The following is an 8,902-nucleotide window of genomic DNA, read 5'->3' as shown; positions in this document are numbered from 1 at the left end:
CAAGGCCCCGACCCAAATCACCCTCAGGTACCACCCCAATGCATGTGATACAATGCCATTCCAATTCCCACAGACCCATCAATAACCCTCGCCCTCCTTTACTCCACCACAGGGTCCGATCCAAACGACGAGCTACAGGACACCCCTACCAGCACACCTGCAAAGAGGGCCAAGACCAACGGCCAGAGACCCTCCACCTCAGCTGCACGCATCAAGACACGGCAGCAGCACAAATCAGGTGGCAGCACAGAGGAGGGAACATCAACAGGCACCCCAGCAGCCAGCATGCCCACAACACCACCACCACAGGTCCCCCCAATGGATGCCACAGAAGGCACTGCCTCTGGTGGCAGCAGCACCATAGGTGACACCCCATTGATGGCAGCATGCTCGGACACAGAAAACGGGGATGCCGAAGTCAGATCCATCCATGACCTGTCCCAATCCCCCTGTCTGTTCCATCCCGTACAACATGAGGATACCACGCAGGGGCACCCACCAGACGACGACTGGCCATCCCCCACAAGCCCTGTGGCAAGGCAACATGAGGACAACAGCCCCTCTGTGACACCCCCGCAAATGGCCATGGCCCAGCAGAGGCAACAGTCCCTCGACCAGTTGATCGAACAACAGCAGCAACTGGCCACACTCCTCAAGGACCATGCCGATGAATGTGGGGGCACTAAGGCAGACATAGAAACATCAACTGAGACACTTAGGGCAGAAATGGAGAGAGGTACAGAGACGCTAAGGGCACAAATTGAGAGAAGCACCGAGAGCCTGAGGGGGGAACTGCATGCGACGTCCAAAGACGTATGTGCCGAACTTGCCGCAGTGCGCCGTGTGCTCACTGAGCTCTCGCAAACCCTTAGGGACATGCATGGACGTGAGCAGGCAGACACATCATCCGTTGCAAGTTCCGTCCAGGGCAGCCCCCAACGTAGATCTGGAAGGAACCTGCGCTCCACAGGCAGGGGTGCCCCTGAAACCCGCAGAGGGGGCATGCAATAGCGACAGCCCACTGACAATGAGCATCTTTGGACACTGGTGTTCGGGGGGGAGGTAGGAGGGTGGAGGGGGTGTGTTGGGCTCACTTGGGTGGCGGGTCGATAGGGTGTTCAACATGATATCACATATGCCATAAAAAGTGCACGACCAACCAATGAGACGTGTGGACATTGATCTTTGTGTACTAGGCCATCATAGGCGTACAGTCCATATTGTGCATGTCCCAGACACACGCAGTGCCACGAGTCCCGTGTCCATGTATCAGCCACCAGGCGTGAGTGCTAGAAGCATACATCAATGAGATGCTGACGAATGTCACGGGCCTCCGGTGCCTCGCAGACTCCATGAGGTGCTGCCACATCCCCACCCTCATCATGACCATCATCAGGTGCTTGCAGTTCTGCGTCAGGGGGCATGGGCACATTTCTACGTACGCACATGTTGTGGAGCATGACACATGCCATCACCATCTTTGCAACCTTCTCATGGCGGTACAGGAGTGCCCCGCCAGACCTGCTGAGGCAGCGGAAACGACCCTTCAGTAGGCCGAATGCCTGTTCAATGACTACACGGGTACGTGAGTGGGCATGGTTGTAGTCCTCCTCATGCTGGTCCCGTGGGTTCCGGACTGGTGTGAGGAGCCATCTCTTCAGTGGATATCCAGCATCACCTGTATGTGGACGAGAAACGTATGATGTGGAATGCCATTGATACGTACGCACACCCCCCCCCCCCTTCCTGGCAGGTCAATGCCAATTCACATACCCCACATCATCATGCATGTAATGAGACTCACCGAGTAGCCAGGATCTGTTCCCTGCGTGTCGCTCCATGTAGCGTGGTATTGTAGAGTTCCTCAAGACCATAGAATCATGGGTTGATCCAGGGAATCGGGCACAACAATGTGTAATGATCCTGTTGGAGTCACACACCATCTGTACATTCAGGGAATGAAATTGTTTTCGGTTGCGGTACTGGGCCTCCATGGCATGTGGGACGACCAATTCAACATGGGTGCAGTCGATGGCACCAATGCAACCCGGTATGCCGCCAAGTGCATGGAATCCCACTTTTGTGTTGGTTATTTCCTGCTCCGAGCGTGGTAGAGAGATGTAGTCGTCTGCGTGCTTCAGGAGGGCATCGAGCACTTGCAATAGTGTCCGTGAGAACAGTGGCTGAGAAATGCCATGCAACTGTCCGACTGTGTGCTGGTAGGTGCCTGTGGCCAGGAAGTGGAGTACAGACACCACCTTCAGTAGGGGTGGGATGGCGGTTGGGCTATCTATCATGCTGACAAGGTCAGCCTGTGTCATGTCCACAATGGCGGTTATGGTGTCCCGGTCCAGACGGTAGAGGGTGTGGATCTGCTCATCAGTGAGGTTGAACGGATGTGCTCGGAGGCGTGGGATTGCGGGCTGCCTGCGTGGTGGTAGTGGCTGTGCTGGCAGCCCTTGCTGGCCCTGCCTTGGCCTCCTCCTCCTCCTGCGTCTCCTCCGTGCGGCTGGTTGTAGTTGGTGTTCGTCTTCTTCTTGGAGTCGGAGCGCTTGCAGTGCTATCAGGTCCCCCAGGGCCAACATCGCGAGTCCTGCCGGTAGCATTTCGGTGTGGTTGTGGGAGGAGACTGGCTGTGCAATTTATGTGTTTTCAGGCTGTATGGCCTCCACCTGTGGTGATTCATTCCACCTGTGCAAGCTGCTCTCCCCTTTGGGCGAGCACGTCCCGCACACAACGCTGCAATTAGAGGAATGGCATCTTGCTATTGCAATCATGTATTTGTACCCGATGGCCGTGTAAGATTGGTTGATATGTTCATTCTGCTGTGGTCCCATTGTTTCACATGCATTCATTGCAGTCGCGAACAGACTTGTGAAGGGTCACTGGAACGTAGTACTCGAGTAACGGTGGACCCTCATGCATCACTGCACCGAGGTTCAACGACGGGCGGGGCGTCCCATTCGTGGGTGAAGGCAGTTGCCATTTTCACACACAGCCGCACTCGATGGAATAATTAGTGATTTCAAACGGCCACAGATGCCTTTTCGACGTGATGTTGCAAATGAGGAATTCGAGGGGCGGCGCTTTCGGTTTCCAGCTAGCGGCGAGGAGATGCCCACAGGTCTGACTGCAAATGTAACGTTCTATTGTTGTATGTCCTTGAGACAGGGCCCATGGCGAGGGAGCAATGATTGATATGAATAGTTTGGGATGCGCAATAGCGAAGTGGGCGATGAGGCCGTCCGTTCCCAATAACATGTTACTTCACAACACTGGAATTACGGGCTGGGGCACTGTGGATTTAGCAGGCTGCATAACGCACGGACTCAATGGATGTTTCTAATGTTATGTGAGTAATTATTCAGGCATTTTGATCCCGGGATGAGGGAATGATGGATGGATGCATGGGCAGGTGATTCGATACAGAGTTTGCCATGTACAGGGCTTCTTGGGATCTATCCGCCTCCCCTACGCTATGTGATGCAGGGCTGCCATTGTGGGACCATCGTCCATCTGGCCTTGTTGAGCCCTCCCTGTCTCGAGGCGCCCTCAGACACTTGTGTCCATGCACGTTAACATTCCCATCTGATGGAATCTGTTTTGACAGACGCATGCACAGGTACACTCGTTTGTGATGGTGTTTGCACCTCGATATAGATGGTTATGAGTCGCAAGTGGTTTTGGGGTGGTGATGATCCTTTTGGTTGGGCTAGCATGCATATGGCTGTGGATTTCGTGTGATCATTGAAGTGAGTAGTTGGAATGTAGTTCTGATGGCCATTCTGTTCTTTTTCTTTTCTTTTGGTTGACAGGTATCTCCTCCCCTTTTGCCACTGCCATCTGTATGCCACTCCTGCAGATGGATTTTACTCCCGACACCTGCTGCTTCGTGTTAATCAGTGGAGCAGCATTATGATCTTATGGGACGATCGCCAATGGGCCACATGCCCTTACGCAGTACTGGTGGCTCGGAGCAACATTTCGGCCTTTCAGCTGGACTAGTGCCTCCCCATTGGGACGGCCCTGCGGTTCTGTGCGCTTCCATGTTGCATTTTCGTACGTGATTGTGGCTCTGTGTACCATGGGGGAACAGGGCGACACACAGGTAGTGGCTGGTCATTTCTTGCGGAAGCAGCCCACAATGGTGATTGGTGTTTTGGAGTTCATGGCCTGATGGCTGTATGGGCTTGGTGATTTTGATGTGCATAAAATTTCTATTCGGATTTGGCCCGTCTAGCGTTTTTCTTTGCAAGTGATGTGGCATATGCCAATTTGGGGGGCGATGTATTGTGAGGAGATCTGCATCGGGTTCCGGCTTCGGGGTTTAGTTGCGTGGTACTGTACTGGCCGCGTTTGCCTACGAAGCCCAGTGAGGTCAGGGATGGGGGCTGCCAATATGACAGTTTGAATGTTGTCATGCTCAGGGGCGGGGGATTGGGTTTTGTGTAACAGATGCCGGTCAGCCAGTTGGACTGGTGGAATGATGTGATTTTCGGAATATTGCTGGTCACAGGTGCCTGTGTTTGCGTGCGTTTCTTGGTGGGGGACTGTGGTCATGTCCATTGGGATGGCTTCTGTATTCGTGCCATCTGTGCCCTGCAGCTCCCATTGGCCCCTGTTGTGTTTCTTTTGTTCGTTGGCATGCATGGGTGACTTGTACATTTCAATGGTTGCATTGTGGCTTCATTGCACCTACGGGGAGTTGTACTTTGTGGGCAGGGAGCGGTGTACAGGCACTCAGTGGGGCCGTTTACGGTTGATTCGCGATGCCGTACTTCTCGCCATGGCGGAATGGTACATTACGCCATGCCTGATGGCGTTAGGTACATGTCCGCTAGGGTCGGAATTGGCGTACCGTTGCACCATGGTGGTGTTTGCGGTTTGGCATGGCGCGCGCGCGCGTGCTTGGTGCAGTTAGCGTTGGCGTTCACTACGGTGTCGCTAATGGCTTCGTACTTTGCGGTGACGGGTCATAGTCGCACCGAGCGCTATTCGATGGCGGTATTGCATTTCCGCCATCGTTTTTCGATTTCCGCCAGGGTCGTAATGAGGGCCAGGTCAGTGGTGAGAGGGAGAAGCTCACAAAACTGCTGAAGAATATACATTGGGCCAAGGACGGGCTCCAGACTCCGTTCTCAAAGTTTATTAAAGAATACGAGGTGGTTCACAAGTTGGTGGCCCACTGTTGGGGCATGAAGAAAAGATGGAGGGGAAAGAGTGTATGTAAGAAGATGAGCGGTAGATGGAGTGGAGCATAAGAAGATGAGAGAGGGAGGGAGTGGGGCATGAGAAGATGAGAAGATGAGGGGTGCAGCATAAGAAGATGAGAGGGGGAGGAGTGGGGCATAAGAAGATGAGAGGATGAGGGGTGCAGCATAAGAAGATGAGAGGGGGAGGAGTGGGCATAAGAAGAAGAGAGAGGGAGGGAGTGTGGCATAAGAAGATGAGAGGATACGGGGTGCAGCATAAGAAGATGAGAGGGGGAGGAGTGGGCATAAGAAGAAGAGAGAGGGAGGGAGTGTGGCATAAGAAGATGAGAGGGGGAGGGAGTGGAGCCTAAGAAGATGAGAAGATGAGGGGTGCAGCATAAGAAGATGAGAGGGGGAGGAGTGTGCATAAGAAGAAGAGAGAGGGAGGGAGTGTGGCATAAGAAGATGAGAGGATGAGGGGTGCAGCATAAGAAGATGAGAGGGGGATGAGTGTGCATAAGAAGAAGAGAGAGGGAGGGAGTGTGGCATAAGAAGATGAGAAGATGAGGGGTGCAGCATAAGAAGATGAGAGGGGAGGAGTGGGCATATGAATATGAGAGAAGGGGTGAGTGGGGCATAAGAAGATGAGAGGATGAGGGGTGCAGCATAAGAAGATGAGAGGGGGAGGAGTGGGCATAAGAAGATGAGAGGAGGAGTGAATGGGGCATACGAAGATGAGAAGACGAGGAATGAAGATGAGAGGATGAGGAAGTGAAGCCTAAGAAGATGAGACGGTGAGGGAGTGATTGGATCATAAAAAGATGAGAGGATGAGGGATTGCAGCATAAGAAGATGAGTGGGGAGGGAGTGGGGCATAAGAAGCTGAGAGAGGGAAGGAGTGGGAATAAGAAGATGAGAGAGGAAGGGAGTGGGTCATACAAAGATGAGAGGATGAGGGAGTGCAGCATAAGAAGTTGAGAGGGGGAGGGAGTGGAGCGTAAGAAGATGAGAGAGTGATGGAGTGCAGCATAAGAAGATGAGAGGGGGAGGGAGTGGGGCATAAGAAGATGAGAGGATGAGGGGTGTAGCATAAGAAGATGAGAGGGGAGGAGTGGGCATAAGAAGATGAGAGGGGGAGGGAGTAGGGCAGACGAAGATGAGAGAGTGATGGAGTGCTGCATAAGAAGATGAGAGGGGGAGGTAGTGGGGCATAAGACGATGAGAGGGGGAGGGGTGCAGCATAAGAAGATCGGAGGGGAGGAGTGGGCATAAGAAGATGAGAGAATGAGTGGGGCATAAGAAGATGAGAGGATGAGGGAGAGCGGCATAAGAAGATGAGAGGGGGAGGGAGTGGAGCATAAGAAGATGGGAGAGTGATGGAGTGGGCATAAGAAGATGAGAGGGGGGAGTGGGGCATAAGAAGATGAGAGGGGGAGGAGTGGGCATAAGACGATGAGAGAGTGAGGGAGTGGGGCATAAGAAGATGAGAGGATGAGGGGTGCAGCATAAGAAGATGAGAGGGGGAGGAGTGGGCATAATAAGATGAGAAGGGAGGGAGTGGGGCATAAGACGATGAGAGAGGGAGGGAGTGGGGCATAAGAAGATGAGAGAGTGATGGAGTGGGCATAAGAAGATCTGAGGGGGAGGGAGTGGAGCATAAGAAGATGAGAGGATGAGGGGTGCAGCATAAGAAGATGAGAGGGGGAGGAGTGGGCATAAGAAGATGAGAGGGGGAGGGAGTGGGGCATAAGAAGATGAGAGAGGGAGGGAGTGCGACATAAGAAGATGAGAGGATGAGGGGTGCAGCATAAGAAGATGAGATGGGGAGGAGTGGGCATAAGAAGATGATAGGGGGAGGGAGTGGGGCATAAGAAGATGAAAGGATGAGGGGTGCAGCATAAGAAGATGAGATGGGGAGGAGTGGGCATAAGAAGAGAGGGGGGGGAGTGGGGATAAGAAGATGAGAGAGGGAGGGAGTGGGGCATAAGAATATGAGAGGAGGAGGGGTGCAGCGTAAGAAGATGAGAGGGGGAGGAGTGGGCATAAGAATATGAGAGGAGGAGGGAGTGGGGCATAAGAAGATGAGAGGATGAGGGGTGCAGCATAAGAAGATGAGAGGGGGAGGAGTGGGCATAAGAATATGAGAGGGGGAGGGAGTGGGCATAAGAAGATGAAAGAGGGAGGGAGTGGGGCATAAGAAGATGAGAGGATGAGGGGTGCAGCATAAGAAGATGAGAGAGTGATGGAGTGGAGCATAAGGAGATGAGAGGATGACAGAGTGCAGCATTAGAAGATGAGAGAGTGATGGAGTGGAGCATAAAGGGATGAGAGGGTGACAGAGTGCAGCATAAAACGACGAGAGTGGAGTGGAGAATAAAGAGATGAGAGGATGACAGAGTGCAGCATTAGAAGATGAGAGAGTGATGGAGTGGAGTATAAAAGATGAGAGGGTGAGGCATTGGAGCATAAGAATATGAGAAGATGAGAGAGGTGGAGTATAAGTCCAGGGAGGATAACTCAGGGGCAATATACTCTCCTTGGAAGCAAGACGACACGGGGCAACACAGGTTCGATCCCCGGTCCGCACTTAGACACCTCTGGGTATTAAGCACGTGATAAATAACCAATTATATAAGAAGATGAGATGGGGATGGAGTGGAGCATCAGAAAATAATGAGGGAGGGAGTGAAACATAAGAAGATGAGAGCTTGAGGGAGTGGAACATGAAAAGTTGAAATGATGAGGGAGTGTAGAATAAGAAGTTGAGAGAGGGTGGGGTGTAAGACGATACGAGGAGGAGGGGTGGAGCATAAGAAGATGAGAGGGGGAGGAGTGGGCATAAGAAGATGAGAGGGGGAGGGAGTGGGGCATAAGAAGATGAGAGAGGGAGGGAGTGGGACATAAGAAGATGAGAGGATGAGGGGTGCAGCATAAGAAGATGAGATGGGGAGGAGTGGGCATAACAATAGAGGGGAGGGAGTGGAGTGTAAAAACATGAGGTGATGAGGAAGCAGAGCATACGACGATGAGAGGGGAGGGAGTATAGCATAAAAGGATGAGAGGGGAGGGTGTAGAGCATAAAAGGAGGAGAGGGGAGGGAGTAGAGCATGAGGGAGTGGCACTTAAGATGTTGAGAGGATGAGGAAGTGGAGCATACGACGATGAGGGGGGAGGGAGTAGGACGTAATAGGATGAGAGTGGGAGGGAGTGGAGCATAAGGAGAGGGAAGGGAGTAGAGCATAAAAAAATGAGAGGGGAGGGAGTAGAGCATAAAACGATGAGAGGGGAGGGAGTAGAGCATATGAAGATGAGATGGGAGCATGTAGGGTGTAATAAGATAAGAGGGGGATGAACGGGAGCATAAGAAGATGAGAGGGGGAGGGTTTGGAGCGTAAGAAATGAGATGGGGAGGAGTGGCCATAAGAAGATGAGAGTGGGAGGGAGTGGGGCACAAGAAGATGAGAGGATGAGGGATGCATCATAAGAAGATGAGAGAGTGATGGAGTGGAGCATAAAGAGATGAGAGGATGACTGAGTGCAGCATAATGCGATGAGAGATGATGGAGTGGAGCATAAGGAGATGAGAGGATGACAGAGTGCAGCATTAGAAGATGAGAGAGTGATGGAGTGGCGCATAAAGAGATGAGAGGATGACAGAGTGCAGCATAGGAAGATGAGAGGGGGAGAGTGTGGGGCATAAGAAGATGAGA

The sequence above is a fragment of the Ambystoma mexicanum genome, chromosome 9 (assembly GCF_040938575.1).
Source record: "Ambystoma mexicanum isolate Mex_15411 chromosome 9, UKY_AmexF1_1, whole genome shotgun sequence".
Taxonomy (NCBI): domain Eukaryota; kingdom Metazoa; phylum Chordata; class Amphibia; order Caudata; family Ambystomatidae; genus Ambystoma; species Ambystoma mexicanum.
The sequence above is the reverse complement of the archived record's forward strand: the minus strand, read 5'-3'. Positions refer to the sequence as shown.